The sequence below is a fragment of the Myxine glutinosa genome, chromosome 7, assembly GCF_964187855.1.
Source record: "Myxine glutinosa chromosome 7, kmMyxGlut1.1, whole genome shotgun sequence".
NCBI lineage: Eukaryota > Metazoa > Chordata > Myxini > Myxiniformes > Myxinidae > Myxine > Myxine glutinosa.
Window position 1 is genome coordinate 53,598,934 of NC_136267.1, and position 17,674 is coordinate 53,616,607.

General features: G+C 40.2%; 8 non-coding genes across 8 annotated transcripts; all 8 read right to left on the reverse strand.

Annotated features, from left to right (window-relative positions):
• Positions 1 to 1,547: 1,547 nt before the first annotated feature.
• TRNAD-GUC (transfer RNA aspartic acid (anticodon GUC)) lies at positions 1,548 to 1,619 on the reverse strand. The gene has a single exon. It is a non-coding gene; the product is annotated as a tRNA-Asp (tRNA).
• Positions 1,620 to 2,905: 1,286 nt separating this feature from the next.
• On the reverse strand, positions 2,906 to 2,977 carry TRNAD-GUC (transfer RNA aspartic acid (anticodon GUC)). The gene has a single exon. It is a non-coding gene; the product is annotated as a tRNA-Asp (tRNA).
• A 1,585-nt stretch (positions 2,978 to 4,562) lies between these two features.
• TRNAD-GUC (transfer RNA aspartic acid (anticodon GUC)) lies at positions 4,563 to 4,634 on the reverse strand. Its single transcript has one exon. It is a non-coding gene; the product is annotated as a tRNA-Asp (tRNA).
• Positions 4,635 to 6,470: 1,836 nt separating this feature from the next.
• Positions 6,471 to 6,542, reverse strand: TRNAD-GUC (transfer RNA aspartic acid (anticodon GUC)). Its single transcript has one exon. It is a non-coding gene; the product is annotated as a tRNA-Asp (tRNA).
• A 2,722-nt stretch (positions 6,543 to 9,264) lies between these two features.
• Positions 9,265 to 9,336, reverse strand: TRNAD-GUC (transfer RNA aspartic acid (anticodon GUC)). The gene has a single exon. It is a non-coding gene; the product is annotated as a tRNA-Asp (tRNA).
• Positions 9,337 to 10,645: 1,309 nt separating this feature from the next.
• Positions 10,646 to 10,717, reverse strand: TRNAD-GUC (transfer RNA aspartic acid (anticodon GUC)). The gene has a single exon. It is a non-coding gene; the product is annotated as a tRNA-Asp (tRNA).
• Positions 10,718 to 13,621: 2,904 nt separating this feature from the next.
• Positions 13,622 to 13,693, reverse strand: TRNAD-GUC (transfer RNA aspartic acid (anticodon GUC)). Its single transcript has one exon. It is a non-coding gene; the product is annotated as a tRNA-Asp (tRNA).
• A 1,247-nt stretch (positions 13,694 to 14,940) lies between these two features.
• On the reverse strand, positions 14,941 to 15,012 carry TRNAD-GUC (transfer RNA aspartic acid (anticodon GUC)). The gene has a single exon. It is a non-coding gene; the product is annotated as a tRNA-Asp (tRNA).
• Positions 15,013 to 17,674: the final 2,662 nt, after the last annotated feature.

Sequence of the window (17,674 nt, forward strand, 5' to 3'; positions counted from 1 at the left end):
AGATGCAGCACGTGTGACACCGACGAAATATTTAGATTTTGGAGAAGGTCCGGATCCGGATCCAACTGGAAGATTATTTCAAGAAATTCTTCACCATTTGGAAATTGGGCCAAAAACAACATATATGGCAGGTTATTTAAAAAGGTTTGGCATGGCTTTGGACAAAACTTGGTGGAGAGGTTGCGTGTCTGACAAGGAAGAGTGATTCCATTTTGGTGATGATTCAAATCCGGATCCGGATCAGAGAATTTTTAAAGTGATTCTTCACCATTGGGAAATTGCGCCAAAAACAATGTATAGCGGGATATCTCAAAAAGTTGTTGACGGATTCGGACGAAATTTGGCAGTGATGTAGCGGATGCCACAAGGACGAAATGATTAGATTTTGGTGAAGATCCGGATTCGGATCCGGACCAGATAATTTTTGAAGTGATTTTTCACCATTGGGAAATTGGGCCAAAAACAATATGTAGCGGGATATCTCAAAACGTTGTGGACGGATTCGGACGAAATTTGGCAGAAATGTAGCGGAGGTCACAATAACGAAATGTTTAGATTTTGGTGAAGATCCTGATTCGGATCCTGATCAGAGAATTTTTAAAGTGATTCTTCACCATTCGGAAATTGGGATAAAAACAATATATAGTGGGATATCTCAAAGCTTTGTGGACGGATTTGGACAAAATTTGGCAGAGATGTAGCGTTTGTCAAAAGGAAAAATTGGTTAGATTTTGGTGAAGATCCGGATTCGGATGTGGCTACTAAAATGTTTTGAGTGATTCTTCACCATTGGGAGCTCGGACCAAAAACGATACAGAGAAGGACATCTCAAAAAGTTGTGGACGGATTTGGACGAAAGTTGGTGGACCGATTGGATGTCCCACAAGGACACAAAGATTCGATTTTGGTGAAGATCTGAATGTGTATTCGGATCTGAGAATTATTTCTTTTTTATGAGTGATTCTTCACCATTGGGAGATGGGGCCAAAAAACAATACATTGCGGGATATCTCAAAAAATTATTGACGGATTTGGACGACACTTGGTGGAAAGGTTGTGTCTGTGACAAGGACGATTGCATTCGATTTTGCTGAATATCTGAACATGGATTCGGACATGAGATTTTTTTTTTTTAAGTGGTTCTTCACCATTGAGTGATGTGGCCGACGAGGCGGAGGTGTGCTCTCTTCTGAGTGTCGGTCCAGTTTTTCCAAGATTATACCTTCAACAGTTTTGGTGATTGCTTCATCACAAAATCCAGAAATACGTGATCAGGGCATCAATTATTTGCACAATAACATTTTGGGGAAATTGAACAACGCTGACAATCGAGGAAAATGCTTTTTTCAAACGAAACACTTTTTCTGAGCAATCCATTTGTTCATTCTGGAAAATATCGGAGAAGGTATTCAGTCACTGACTCAGGCATGAAAAAGATGATGATCTGTGAAGTTGTCTTGGTGCAGGTGAAGAAATCTGAACAAACATCAAATCTTGAGAATCTGTTATTCAAAAATAAAATTGTCCCCATTTAAAAATTATGAACTCTCCCCGTCGGGGAATCGAACCCCGGTCACCTGCGTGACAGGCAGGAATACTCACCACTATACTAACGAGGATGACACACAAACCTTGGTTCTTTGCTTTCCTCCGAGGAGTGCTTTGTCTAAACAAAGTGAAAAAACCTTGATATAAAATGGCGAATAATTACCCACATCAAGAAAGGTGAATAATGGAGGTTTTGGTTTCACCTCTGTCTGTTAGTTTGTTTGTTTGCTTGTTTGTTTTTTGTGTGCTTGTTTGTTTGCTTGTTTGTTTGTTTTTTGTCTGTGAAAAAGACATCTCAAAAAGTTGTGGACGGATTCGGACGAAATTTGGTGCAGATGCAGCACGTGTGACACCGACGAAATATTTAGATTTTGGAGAAGGTCCGGATCCGGATCCAGCTGGAAGATTATTTCAAGAAATTCTTCACCACTGGGAAATTGGGCCAAAAACAATATATAGCGGGATAACTCAAAGCTTTGTGGACGGATTTGGACGAAATATGGCAGAGATGTAGCGTATGTCACAATGAAAAATTTATTAGATTTCGGTGAAGATCCGGATTCGGATGTGGCCACTAAAATGTTTTCAGTGATTCTTCACCATTGGGAGCTCGGACCAAAAACGATACAAAGAAGGACATCTCAAAAAGTTGTGGACGGTTTTGGACAAAATTTGGTGGACCGGTTGGATGTCTCACAAGGACACAATGATTCGATTTTGGTGAAGATCTGAATGTGGATTCGGATCTGAGAATTATTTCTTTTTTATACGTGATTCTTCACTATTGGGAGATGGGGCCAAAAACAATACATTGCGGGATATCTCAAAAAGTTATTGACGGATTTGGAAGACACTTGGCGGAAAGGTTGTGTATGTGACAGGGACGATTGCATTCGATTTTGCTGAATATCTGAACATGGATTCGGACATGAGATTTTTTTTTTTAAGTGGTTCTTCACCATTGAGTGATGTGGCCGACGAGGCGGAGGTGTGCTCTCTTCTGAGTGTCGTTCCAGTTTTTCCAAGATTATACCTTCAACAGTTTTGGTGATTGCTTCATCACAAAATCCAGAAATACATGATCAGGGCATCAATTATTTGCACAATAACATTGTGGGGAAATTGAACAACTCTGACAATGGAGGAAATGCTTTTTTCAAACGAAACACTTTTTCTGAGCAATCCATTTGTTCATTGTGGAAAATGTCGGAGAAGGTATTCAGTCACTGACTCAGGCATGAAAAAGATGATGATCTGTGAAGTTGTCTTGGTGCAGGTGAAGAAAACTGAACAAACATCAAATCTTGAGAATCTGTTATTCAAAAATAAAATTGTCCGCATTTAAGGATTATGAACTCTCCCCGTCGGGGAATCGAACCCCGGTCACCTGCGTGACAGGCAGGAATACTCACCACTATACTAACGAGGATGACACACAAACCTAGGTTCTTTGCTTTCCTCCGAGGAGCACTTTGTCTAAACAAAGTGAAAAATCCTTGAAATAAAATGGCGAATAATTACCCACATCAAGGAAGGTGAATAATGGAGGTTATGTTTTCACCCCTGTCTGTTCGTTTGTTTGTATGTTTGTTTGTTTTTTGTCTGTGAAAAAGACATCTCAAAACGTTGTGGACGGATTCGGACGAAATTTGGTGCAGATGTAGCACGTGTGACACCGACGAAATATTTAGATTTTGGAGAAGGTCCGGATCCGGATCCAGCAGGTAAATTATTTAAAGAAATTCTTCACCATTGGGAAATTGAGCCAAAAACAACATATATGGCAGGATATCTCAAAAAGTTAGGGACGGCTTTGCACAAAACTTGGTGGAGAGATTGCGTGTCTGACAAGGTAAAAGTGATTCAGATTGGGTGATGGCTCAAATCCGTATCCGGATCAGAGAACCCTAAAAGTGATTGTCCACCGTTGGCAAATTCGGCCAAAAACAACATACAGCAGGATATCTCAAAAAATTGTGGACGGATTCGGACGAACCTTGACAGAGAAGTACCAGATGCCACAAGGACGAAATGATTAGATTTTGATGAAGATCCGGATTCGGATCCGGACCAGATAATTTTTAAAGTGATTCTTCACCATTGGGAAATTGGGCCAAAAACAATATATTGTGGGATAACTCTAAGCTTTGTGGACGGATTTGGACGAAATTTTGCAGAGGTGTAGCGTATGTCACATGGACGAAATGATTACATTTTCGTGAAGATCCGTATTCGGATGCGGCGACTAAAATGTTTTCAGTGATTCTTCACCATTGGGAGCTCGGACCAAAAACGATACATAGAATGACATCTCAAAACGTTGTGGACGGTTTTGGACAAAATTTGGTGGACCGGTTGGATGTCTCACAAGGACACAATGATTCGATTTTGGTGAAGATCTGAATGTGCATTCGGATCTGAGAATTCTTTCTTTTTTATACGTGATTCTTCAGGAGATGGGGCCAAAAACAATACATTGCGGGATATCTCAAATAGTTATTGACGGATTTGGACGACACTTGGTGGAAAGGTTGTGTGTGTGACAAGGAAGATTGGGTTCGATTTTGGGGAATATCTGAACATGGATTCGGACATGAGATTTTTTGAAAAAAAGTGATTCTTCACCATTGAGTGATGTGGCCCACCAGGCGGAGGGATGCTCTATACTGAGTGTCGTTCCAGTTTTTACCTTCAACAGTTTTGGTGATTGTTTTGTCACAAAATCCAGAAATACATGATCAGGACATCAATTATTTGCACAATAACATTGTGGGGAAATTGAACAAATCTGACAATCGAGGAAAATGCTTTTTTCAAACGAAACACTTTTTCTGAGCAATCCATTTGTTCATTCTGGAAAATGTCAGAGAAGGTATTCAGTCACTGACTCAGGCATGAAAAAGATGATGATCTGTGAAGTTGTCTTGGTGCAGGTGAAGAAAACTGAACAAACATCAAATCTTGAGAATCTGTTATTCAAAAACAAAATTGTCCCCATTTAAAAATTATGAACTCTCCCCGTCGGGGAATCGAACCCCGGTCATTTGCGTGACAGGCAGGAATACTCACCACTATACTAACGAGGATGACACACAAACCTAGGTTCTTTGCTTTCCTCCGAGGAGTGCTTTGTCTAAACAAAGTGAAAAAACCTTGATATAAAATGGCGAATAATTACCCACATCAAGGAAGGTGAATAATGGAGGTTTTGGTTTCACCCCTGTCTGTTAGTTTGTTTGTTTGCGTGTTTGTTATCTTGCCAAAACGAAGTTTTTGCAAGATGTATTAGTCAGCTTGTATGTTTGTCTGTTTGTTTGTGGTTAATCATTTTTTTTTCACGTTTAGATCACTCTGTAGACCACAGTTATTATTGGAAACTCCTATTATTTCGCATATCAGAGTCCTATAGAGATACCCTTCAGCACACAAAATTTTGAAGGTCAAGGTCAAAGGTCAAGGTCACTTTGCGGTCAATCATGGAGGTCGACGAAACCCTTATTTTTTGAGTAACTTTGATCGGATCGTCTCCAAACTTCATGGGAATCTAGTATATGGTCCGGCGCTCAGCTGATTAGTTTTTGGTGGCGATCGGCCTTGACCTTCATGGTTAGCGCTGGAGGTCGAAAATTATTGACCCCAAGGTCAAATTTTGAAATCGTAGGTACCATATCGAGTAATACCTCATATGAATGCCCTTGATGAGTGCTTCCCAGATCTGTAAACAGTTTGACGCTATGACGTCATTTGATGACGTCATGACGAAAAAACGGAATTTTCACATTTTGGCAAGATACGGTTCACCCTGTGGGTGACATATGTTTTATTTGTTTGTTTGCTTGATTGTTTTTTGTCTGTGAAAAAGATATCTCAAAAAGTTGTGGACGGATTCGGACGAAATTTGGTGCAGATGCAGCACGTGTGACGCCGACGAAATATTTAGATTTTGGAGAAGGTCCGGATCCGGATCCAGCTGGAAGATTATTTCAAGAAATTCTTCACCATTGGGAAATTGGGCCAAAAACAATATATAGCGGGATAACTCAAAGCTTTGTGGACGGATTTGGACGAAATTTGGCAGAGATGTAGCGGATGTCACAATGAAAAATTTATTAGATTTTGGTGAAGATCCGGATTCGGATGTGGCTTCCAAAATGTTTTCAGTGATTCTTCACCATTGGGCGCTTCGACCAAAAACGATACATAGAAGGACATCTCAAAAAGTTGTGGACGGTTTTGGACAAAATTTGGTGGACCGGTTGGATGTCTCACAGGGACACAATGATTCGATTTTGGTGAAGATCTGAATGTGCATTCGGATCTGAGAATTATTTCTTTTTTATACGTGATTCTTCAGGAGATGGGGCCAAAAACAATACATTGCGGGATATCTCAAAAAGTTATTGACGGATTTGGACGACACTTGGTGGAAAGGTTGTGTGTGTGACAAGGAAGATTGGATTCTATTTTTGGGAATATCTGAACATGGATTCGGACATGAGATTTTTTTTTGTAAGTGGTTCTTCACCATTGAGTGATGTGGCCCACCAGGCGGAGGGATGCTCTATACTGAGTGTCGTTCCAGTTTTTCCAAGTTTTTACCTTCAACAGTTTTGGTGATTGTTTTGTCACAAAATCCAGAAATACATGATCAGGGCATCAATTATTTGCACAATAACATTTTGGGGAAATTGAACAACTCTGACAATCGAGGAAAATGCTTTTTCAAACGAAACACTTTTTCTGAGCAATCCATTTGTTCATTCTGAAAATGTCGGAGAAGGTATTCAATCACTGACTCAGGCATGAAAAAGATGATGATCTGTGAAGTTGTCTTGGTGCAGGTGAAGAAAACTGAACAAACATCAAATCTTGAGAATCTGTTATTCAAAAATAAAATTGTCCACATTTAAAAATTATGAATTCTCCCCGTCGGGGAATCGACCCCCGGTCACCTGCGTGACAGGCAGGAATACTCACCACTATACTAACGAGGATGACACACAAACCTAGGTTCTTTGCTTTCCTCCGAGGAGTACTTTGTCTAAACAAAGTGAAAAAACCTTGATATAAAATGGCGAATAATAGTGTAGCAGCATAGCAAACCTGTTGTGCATTTTGTGATACAAGCACCAAATTTGGCACAAATGTACATTAATATGTTGCGAACATTTTCAGATATTGGGCCACTTGAAATTCCGTAATTTTTTTTTTCAAATTTTTTCACATTTCGTAATTTCAAATTTTTCGGGTGACACCGTCACAATTTCGGTCTTCGAGGCCGGCCGATATAGTGGGGCGGCTTAGCCCAAATATTCAAAAGAATTGTGCATTTTGTGATACAAGCACCAAATTTGGCACAAATGTACATTAATATGTTGCGAACATTGTGTGGTCAGCAATGAAGACGAGAGTCTGAATTACATGTATGCAAAAGACCTTGTGAACCAGTGAAGCAAATACACGGGTAAGCATGAATTAAATCTAGGGCATGATATAATTTCCATGATGTTTACCTCTGCACTCAATGGTGGAAGGAGGTAATGTTTTGATCCCAGCTTGTCTGTATGTCTGTTAGTCCACAAAATTCCAGACAAAGCTTGTAGTAGTGGTAGTTGTAGTGGTAGTGGTGATAACAGAAATTGTTATATAGAACTGAACTTATATTATTATTATATGCAGAAAATAACTTCATTTCTATATGCCCTGCAGTGGACAGGTTAATTGGTTTATGCACTGAAGGGGTCACCCTGGTGTGCACTGCTGTGTTCTGCCTCACTGAGTTGTTCAGGTATGATGTACTCAGCACAAGCTTCCGGTCGGCACGGAGGTGGGGGTGCGGGGCCTGTCACGGAACGTCAAAACAAACGGCCTGCCGGGGCCGCCCAAAAGTCGGGCGTGAGGGGCGCGTCCACTAATGGAACGCCTCTCGCTTCCCAGATCGAGGGCCACGTGGTCAGGAGAACCTCGTCCCTTCCGGTCACACTTTGCCTATCGGCCGGCCTCGAAGACCGAAATTGTGACGGTGTCACCCGAAAAATTTGAAATTACGAAATTTGAAAAAATTTGAAAAAAAAAATTACGGAATTTCAAGTGGCCCAATATCTGAAAATGTTCGCAACATATTAATGTACATTTGTGCCAAATTTGGTGATTGTTTCACAAAATGCACAATTCTTTTGAATATTTGGGCTAAGCCGCCCCACTATAATTACCCACATCAAGGAAGGTGAATAATGGAGGTTTTGGTTTCACCCCTGTCTGTTAGTTTGTTTGTTTCCTTGTTTGTTTTTTGTCTGTCAAAAAGATATCTCAAAAAGTTGTGGACGGATTCGGACGAAATTTGGTGCAGATGCAGCACGTGTGACGCCGACGAAATATTTAGATTTTGGAGAAGGTCCGGATCCGGATCCAGCTGGAAGAGTATTTAAAGAAATTCTTCACCATTGGGAAATTGAGCTAAAAACAACATATATGGCAGGATATCTCAAAAAGTTGTGGACGGATTCGGACGAAATTTGGTGGAGAGGTGATGTGTCTGATCAAGGAAAAGTGATTCAGATTGTGTGACGATTCAAATCCGAATCCGGATCAGAGAACCCTAAAAGTGATTCTTCACCGTTGGTAAATTCGGCCAAAAACAATATACAGCAGGATATCTCAAAAAGTTGTGGACGGATTCGGACGAACCTTGACAGAGAAGTACCAGATGTCACAAGGACGAAATGATTAGATTTTGGTGAAGATCCGGATTCGGATCCAGACCAGAGAATTTTTCAAGTGATTCTTCACCATTGGGAAATTGGGCCAAAAACAATATATAGCGGGCTAACTCAAAGCTTTGTGGACGGATTTGGACGAAATTTGGCAGAGGTGTAGCGTATGTCACATGGACGAAATGATTACATTTTCGTGAAGATCCGTATTCGGATGCGGCGAGTAAAATGTTTTAAGTGATTCTTCACCATTGGGTGATGGGACAAAAAACGATACACAGCAGTATATCTCAAAAAGTTATTGACGGATTCGGGCGAAACTTGGTGGGCAGGTTGGATGTCTCACAAGGACACAAAGATTCTATTTTAGTGAAGATCTGAATGTGCATTCGGATCTGATAATTATTTCTTTTTTATACGTGATTCTTCAGGAGATGGGGCCAAAAACAATACATTGCAGGATATCTCAAAAAAAAAATTGACGGATTTGGACGACACTTGGTGGAAAGGTTGTGTGTGTGACAAGGAAGATTGGATTCGATTTTGGGGAATATCTGAACATGGATTCGGACATGAGATTTTTTTTAAAAAAGTGGTTCTTCACCATTGAGTGATGTGGCCCACCAGGCGGAGGTGTGCTCTCCTCTGAGTGTCGTTCCAGTTTTTCCAAGATTATACCTTCAACTGTTTTGGTGATTGGTTCATCACAAAATCCAGAAATACGTCATCAGGACATCAATTATTTGCACAATAACATTTTGGGGAAATTGAACAACTCTGACAATCGAGGAAAATGCTTTTTTCAAACGAAACACTTTTTCTGAGCAATCCATTTGTTCATTCTGGAAAATGTTGGAGAAGGTATTCAGTCACTGACTCAGGCATGAAAAAGATGATGATCTGTGAAGTTGTCTTGGTGCAGGTGAAGAAAACTGAACAAACATCAAATCTTGAGAATCTGTTATTCAAAAATAAAATTGTCCCCATTTAAGGATTATGAACTCTCCCCGTCGGGGAATCGAACCCCGGTCACCTGCGTGACAGGCAGGAATACTCACCACTATACTAACGAGGATGACACACAAATCTAGGTTCTTTGCTTTCCTCCAAGGTGTACTTTGTCTGAACAAAGTGAAAACTCCTTGAAATAAAATGGCGAATAATTACCCACATCAAGGAAGGTGAATAATGGAGGTTATGTTTTCACCCCTGTCTGTTCGTTTGTTTGTATGTTTGTTTGCTTGTTTGTTTGTTTGTTTGTTTGTTTGCTGGTTTGTTTGTTTTTTGTCTGTGAAAAAGACATCTCAAAAAGTTGTGGACGGATTCGGACGAAATTTGGTGCAGATGCAGCACGTGTGACACCGACGAAATATTTAGATTTTGGAGAAGGTCCGGATCCGGATCCAGCTGGAAGATTATTTGAAGAAATTCTTCACCATTGGGAAATTTGGCCAAAAACAATATATAGCGGGATAACTCAAAGCTTTGTGGACGGATTTGGACGAAATTTGGCAGAGATGTCGCGGATGTCACAATGAAAAATTTATTAGATTTTGGTGAAGATCCGGATTCGGATGTGGCTACTAAAATGTTTTCAGTGATTCTTCACCATTGGACTTCACCTTCATTGGAAATGCTCGGACCAAAAACGATACATAGAAGGACATCTCAAAAAGTTGTGGACGGTTTTGGACAAAAGTGGGTGGACCGGTTGGATGTCTCACAAGGACACAATGATTCGATTTTGGTGAAGATCTGAATGTGGATTCGGATCTGAGAATTATTTCTTTTTTATACGTGATTCTTCACCATTGGGAGATGGGGCCAAAAACAATACATTGCGGGATATCTCAAAAAGTTATTGACGGATTTGGAAGACACTTGGCGGAAAGGTTGTGTATGTGACAGGGACGATTGCATTCGATTTTGCTGAATATCTGAACATGGATTCGGACATGAGATTTTTTTTTTTAAGTGGTTCTTCACCATTGAGTGATGTGGCCGACGAGGCGGAGGTATGCTCTCTTCTGAGTGTCGTTCCAGTTTTTCCAAGATTATACCTTCAACAGTTTCGGTGATTGCTTCATCACAAAATCCAGAAATACATGATCAGGGCATCAATTATTTGCACAATAACAGTGTGGGGAAATTGAACAACTCTGACAATGGAGGAAATGCTTTTTTCAAACGAAACACTTTTTCTGAGCAATCCATTTGTTCATTCTGGAAAATGTCGGAGAAGGTATTCAGTCACTGACTCAGGCATTAAAAAGATGATGATCTGTGAAGTTGTCTTGGTGCAGGTGAAGAAAACTGAACAAACATCAAATCTTGAGAATCTGTTATTCAAAAATAAAATTGTCCGCATTTAAGGATTATGAACTCTCCCCGTCGGGGAATCGAATCCCGGTCACCTGCGTGACAGGCAGGAATACTCACCACTATACTAACGAGGATGACACACAAACCTAGGTTCTTTGCTTTCCTCCAAGGAGTACTTTGTCTAAACAAAGTGAAAAATCCTTGAAATAAAATGGCGAATAATTACCCACATCAAGGAAGGTGAATAATGGAGGTTATGTTTTCACCCCTGTCTGTTCGTTTGTTTGTATGTTTGTTTGTTTTTTGTCTGTGAAAAAGACATCTCAAAACGTTGTGGACGGATTCGGACGAAATTTGGTGCAGATGTAGCACGTGTGACACCGACGAAATATTTAGATTTTGGAGAAGGTCCGGATCCGGATCCAGCAGGTAGATTATTTAAAGAAATTCTTCACCATTGGGAAATTGAGCCAAAAACAACATATATGGCAGGATATCTCAAAAAGTTAGGGACGGCTTTGCACAAAACTTGGTGGAGAGATTGCGTGTCTGACAAGGTAAAAGTGATTCAGATTGGGTGATGGCTCAAATCCGGATCCGGATCAGAGAACCCTAAAAGTGATTGTCCACCGTTGGCAAATTCGGCCAAAAACAACATACAGCAGGATATCTCAAAAAATTGTGGACGGATTCGGACGAACCTTGACAGAGAAGTACCAGATGCCACAAGGACGAAATGATTAGATTTTGGTGAAGATCCGGATTCGGATCCGGACCAGATAATTTTTAAAGTGATTCTTCACCATTGGGAAATTGGGCCAAAAACAATATATTGTGGGATAACTCTAAGCTTTGTGGACGGATTTGGACGAAATTTTGCAGAGGTGTAGCGTATGTCACATGGACGAAATGATTACATTTTCGTGAAGATCCGTATTCGGATGCGGCGACTAAAATGTTTTCAGTGATTCTTCACCATTGGGAGCTCGGACCAAAAACAATACATAGAATGACATCTCAAAACGTTGTGGACTGTTTTGGACAAAATTTGGTGGACCGGTTGGATGTCTCACAAGGACACAATGATTCGATTTTGGTGAAGATCTGAATGTGCATTCGGATCTGATAATTCTTTCTTTTTTATACGTGATTCTTCAGGAGATGGGGCCAAAAACAATACATTGCGGGATATCTCAAATAGTTATTGATGGATTTGGACGACACTTGGTGGAAAGGTTGTGTGTGTGACAAGGAAGATTGGGTTCGATTTTGGGGAATATCTGAACATGGATTCGGACATGAGATTTTTTGAAAAAAAGTGATTCTTCACCATTGAGTGATGTGGCCCACCAGGCGGAGGTATGCTCTATACTGAGTGTCGTTCCAGTTTTTACCTTCAACAGTTTTGGTGATTGTTTTGTCACAAAATCCAGAAATACATGATCAGGACATCAATTATTTGCACAATAACATTGTGGGGAAATTGAACAAATCTGACAATCGAGGAAAATGCTTTTTTCAAACGAAACACTTTTTCTGAGCAATCCATTTGTTCATTCTGGAAAATGTCGGAGAAGGTATTCAGTCACTGACTCAGGCATGAAAAAGATGATGATCTGTGAAGTTGTCTTGGTGCAGGAGAAGAAAGCTGAACAAACATCAAATCTTGAGAATCTGTTATTCAAAAATAAAATTGTCCCCATTTAAAAATTATGAGGTCTCCCCGTCGGGGAATGGAGCCCTGGTCACCTGCGTGACAGGCAGGAATACTCACCACTATACTAACGAGGATGACACACAAACCTAGTTCCTTTGTTTTCCCCCAAGGAGCACTTTGTCTGAACAAAGTGAAAAATCCTTGAAATAAAATGGCGAATAATTACCCACATCAAGGAGGGTGAATAATGGAGGTTATGTTTTCACCTCTGTCTGTTCGTTTGTTTGAATGTTTGTTTGCTTGTTTGTTTGTTTTTTGTCTGTGAAAAAGACATCTCAAAAAGTTGTGGACGGATTCGGTGCAGATGCAGCACATGTGACACCGACGAAATATTTAGATTTTGGAGAAGGTCCGGATCCGGATCCAGCTGGAAGATTATTTAAAGAAATTCTTCACCATTGGGAAATTGGGCCAAAAACAATATATAGCGGGATAACTCAAAGCTTTGTGGACGGATTTGGACGAAATTTGGCAGAGATGTTGCGGATGTCACAATGAAAAATTGATTAGATTTTGGTGAAGATCCGGATTCGGATGTGCCTACTAAAATGTTTTCAGTGATTCTTCACCATTGGGAGCTCGGACCAAAAACGATACATAGAAGGACATCTCAAAAAGTTGTGGACGGTTTTGGACAAAATTTGGTGAACCGGTTCGATGTCTCACAGGGACACAATGCTTCTATTTTAGTGATGATCTGAATGTGCATTCGGATCTGAGAATTATTTCTTTTTTATACGTGATTCTTCAGGAGACGGGGCCAAAAACAATACATTGCGGGATATCTCAAAAAGTTATCGACGCATTTGGACGACACTTGGTGGAAAGGTTGTGTGTGTGACAAGGAAGATTGGATTCGATTTTGGGGAATATCTGAACATGGATTCGGACATGAGATTAAAAAAAAAAAGTGATTCTTCACCATTGAGAGATGTGGCCCTCCAGGAGGAGGTATGCTCTATACTGAGTGTCGTTCCAATTTTTCAAAGTTTTTACCTTCAACAGTTTTGGTGATTCTTTTGTCACAAAATCCAGAAATACATGATCAGGACATCAATTATCTGCACAATAACATTGTGGGGAAATTGAACAAATCTGACAATCGAGGAAAATGCTTTTTTCAAACGAAACACTTTTTCTGAGCAATCCATTTGTTCATTCTGGAAAATGTCAGAGAAGGTATTCAGTCACTGACTCAGGCATGAAAAAGATGATGATCTGTGAAGTTGTCTTGGTGCAGGTGAAGGAAACTGAACAAACATCAAATCTTGAGAATCTGTTATTCAAAAATAAAATTGTCCCCATTTAAAAATTATGAATTCTCCCCGTCGGGGAATCAAACCCCGGTCACCTGCGTGACAGGCAGGAATACTCACCACTATACTAACGAGGATGACACATAAACTAGGGTTCTTTGCTTTCCTCCGAGGAGCACTTTGTCTAAACAAAGTGAAAAAACCTTTGATATAAAATGGCGAATAATTACCCACATCAAGGAAGGTGAATAATGGAGGTTTTGGTTTCACCCCTGTCTGTTAGTTTGTTTGTTTGCTTGTTTGTTTTTTGTCTGTGAAAAAGATATCTCAAAAAGTTGTGGACGGATTCGGACGAAATTTGGTGCAGATGCAGCACGTGTGACGCCGACGAAATATTTAGATTTTGGAGAAGGTCCGGATCCGGATCCAGCTGGAAGATTATTTAAAGAAATTCTTCACCATTGGGAAATTGGGCCAAAAACAATATATAGCGGGATAACTCAAAGCTTTGTGGACGGATTTGGACGAAATTTGGCAGTGATGTCGCGGATGTCACAATGAAAAATTGATTAGATTTTGGTGAAGATCCGGATTCGGATGTGGCTACTAAAATGTTTTCAGTGATTCTTCACCATTGGGAGATCGGACCAAAAACGATACATAGAAGGACATCTCAAAAAGTTGTGGACGGTTTTGGACAAAATTTGGTGGACCGGTTCGATGTCTCACAGGGACACAATGCTTCTATTTTAGTGATGATCTGAATGTGCATTCGGATCTGATAATTATTTCTTTTTTATACGTGATTCTTCAGGAGATGGGGCCAAAAACAATACATTGCGGGATATCTCAAAAAGTTATTGACGGATTTGGACGACACTTGGTGGAAAGGTTGTGTGTGTGACAAGGAAGATTGGATTCGATTTTGGGGAATATCTGAACATGGATTCGGACATGAGATTTTTTTTTTAAAGTGATTCTTCACAATTGAGTGATGTGGCCCACCAGCCGGAGGTGTGCTCTCCTCTGAGTGTCGTTCCAGTTTTTCCAAGATTATACCTTCAACTGTTTTGGTGATTGGTTCATCACAAAATCCAGAAATACATGATCAGGACATCAATTATTTGCACAATAACATTTTGGGGAAATTGAACAACTCTGACAATCGAGGAAAATGCTTTTTTCAAACGAAACACTTTTTCTGAGCAATCCATTTGTTCATTCTGGAAAATGTCGGAGAAGGTATTCAGTCACTGACTCAGGCATTAAAAAGATGATGATCTGTGAAGTTGTCTTGGTGCAGGTGAAGAAAACTGAACAAACATCAAATCTTGAGAATCTGTTATTCAAAAATAAAATTGTCCGCATTTAAGGATTATGAACTCTCCCCGTCGGGGAATCGAATCCCGGTCACCTGCGTGACAGGCAGGAATACTCACCACTATACTAACGAGGATGACACACAAACCTAGGTTCTTTGCTTTCCTCCAAGGAGTACTTTGTCTAAACAAAGTGAAAAATCCTTGAAATAAAATGGCGAATAATTACCCACATCAAGGAAGGTGAATAATGGAGGTTATGTTTTCACCCCTGTCTGTTCGTTTGTTTGTATGTTTGTTTGTTTTTTGTCTGTGAAAAAGACATCTCAAAACGTTGTGGACGGATTCGGACGAAATTTGGTGCAGATGTAGCACGTGTGACACCGACGAAATATTTAGATTTTGGAGAAGGTCCGGATCCGGATCCAGCAGGTAGATTATTTAAAGAAATTCTTCACCATTGGGAAATTGAGCCAAAAACAACATATATGGCAGGATATCTCAAAAAGTTAGGGACGGCTTTGCACAAAACTTGGTGGAGAGATTGCGTGTCTGACAAGGTAAAAGTGATTCAGATTGGGTGATGGCTCAAATCCGGATCCGGATCAGAGAACCCTAAAAGTGATTGTCCACCGTTGGCAAATTCGGCCAAAAACAACATACAGCAGGATATCTCAAAAAATTGTGGACGGATTCGGACGAACCTTGACAGAGAAGTACCAGATGCCACAAGGACGAAATGATTAGATTTTGGTGAAGATCCGGATTCGGATCCGGACCAGATAATTTTTAAAGTGATTCTTCACCATTGGGAAATTGGGCCAAAAACAATATATTGTGGGATAACTCTAAGCTTTGTGGACGGATTTGGACGAAATTTTGCAGAGGTGTAGCGTATGTCACATGGACGAAATGATTACATTTTCGTGAAGATCCGTATTCGGATGCGGCGACTAAAATGTTTTCAGTGATTCTTCACCATTGGGAGCTCGGACCAAAAACAATACATAGAATGACATCTCAAAACGTTGTGGACTGTTTTGGACAAAATTTGGTGGACCGGTTGGATGTCTCACAAGGACACAATGATTCGATTTTGGTGAAGATCTGAATGTGCATTCGGATCTGATAATTCTTTCTTTTTTATACGTGATTCTTCAGGAGATGGGGCCAAAAACAATACATTGCGGGATATCTCAAATAGTTATTGATGGATTTGGACGACACTTGGTGGAAAGGTTGTGTGTGTGACAAGGAAGATTGGGTTCGATTTTGGGGAATATCTGAACATGGATTCGGACATGAGATTTTTTGAAAAAAAGTGATTCTTCACCATTGAGTGATGTGGCCCACCAGGCGGAGGTATGCTCTATACTGAGTGTCGTTCCAGTTTTTACCTTCAACAGTTTTGGTGATTGTTTTGTCACAAAATCCAGAAATACATGATCAGGACATCAATTATTTGCACAATAACATTGTGGGGAAATTGAACAAATCTGACAATCGAGGAAAATGCTTTTTTCAAACGAAACACTTTTTCTGAGCAATCCATTTGTTCATTCTGGAAAATGTCGGAGAAGGTATTCAGTCACTGACTCAGGCATGAAAAAGATGATGATCTGTGAAGTTGTCTTGGTGCAGGAGAAGAAAGCTGAACAAACATCAAATCTTGAGAATCTGTTATTCAAAAATAAAATTGTCCCCATTTAAAAATTATGAGGTCTCCCCGTCGGGGAATGGAGCCCTGGTCACCTGCGTGACAGGCAGGAATACTCACCACTATACTAACGAGGATGACACACAAACCTAGTTCCTTTGTTTTCCCCCAAGGAGCACTTTGTCTGAACAAAGTGAAAAATCCTTGAAATAAAATGGCGAATAATTACCCACATCAAGGAGGGTGAATAATGGAGGTTATGTTTTCACCTCTGTCTGTTCGTTTGTTTGAATGTTTGTTTGCTTGTTTGTTTGTTTTTTGTCTGTGAAAAAGACATCTCAAAAAGTTGTGGACGGATTCGGTGCAGATGCTGCACATGTGACACCGACGAAATATTTAGATTTTGGAGAAGGTCCGGATCCGGATCCAGCTGGAAGATTATTTAAAGAAATTCTTCACCATTGGGAAATTGGGCCAAAAACAATATATAGCGGGATAACTCAAAGCTTTGTGGACGGATTTGGACGAAATTTGGCAGAGATGTTGCGGATGTCACAATGAAAAATTGATTAGATTTTGGTGAAGATCCGGATTCGGATGTGCCTACTAAAATGTTTTCAGTGATTCTTCACCATTGGGAGCTCGGACCAAAAACGATACATAGAAGGACATCTCAAAAAGTTGTGGACGGTTTTGGACAAAATTTGGTGAACCGGTTCGATGTCTCACAGGGACACAATGCTTCTATTTTAGTGATGATCTGAATGTGCATTCGGATCTGAGAATTATTTCTTTTTTATACGTGATTCTTCAGGAGACGGGGCCAAAAACAATACATTGCGGGATATCTCAAAAAGTTATCGACGCATTTGGACGACACTTGGTGGAAAGGTTGTGTGTGTGACAAGGAAGATTGGATTCGATTTTGGGGAATATCTGAACATGGATTCGGACATGAGATTAAAAAAAAAAAGTGATTCTTCACCATTGAGAGATGTGGCCCTCCAGGAGGAGGTATGCTCTATACTGAGTGTCGTTCCAATTTTTCAAAGTTTTTACCTTCAACAGTTTTGGTGATTCTTTTGTCACAAAATCCAGAAATACATGATCAGGACATCAATTATCTGCACAATAACATTGTG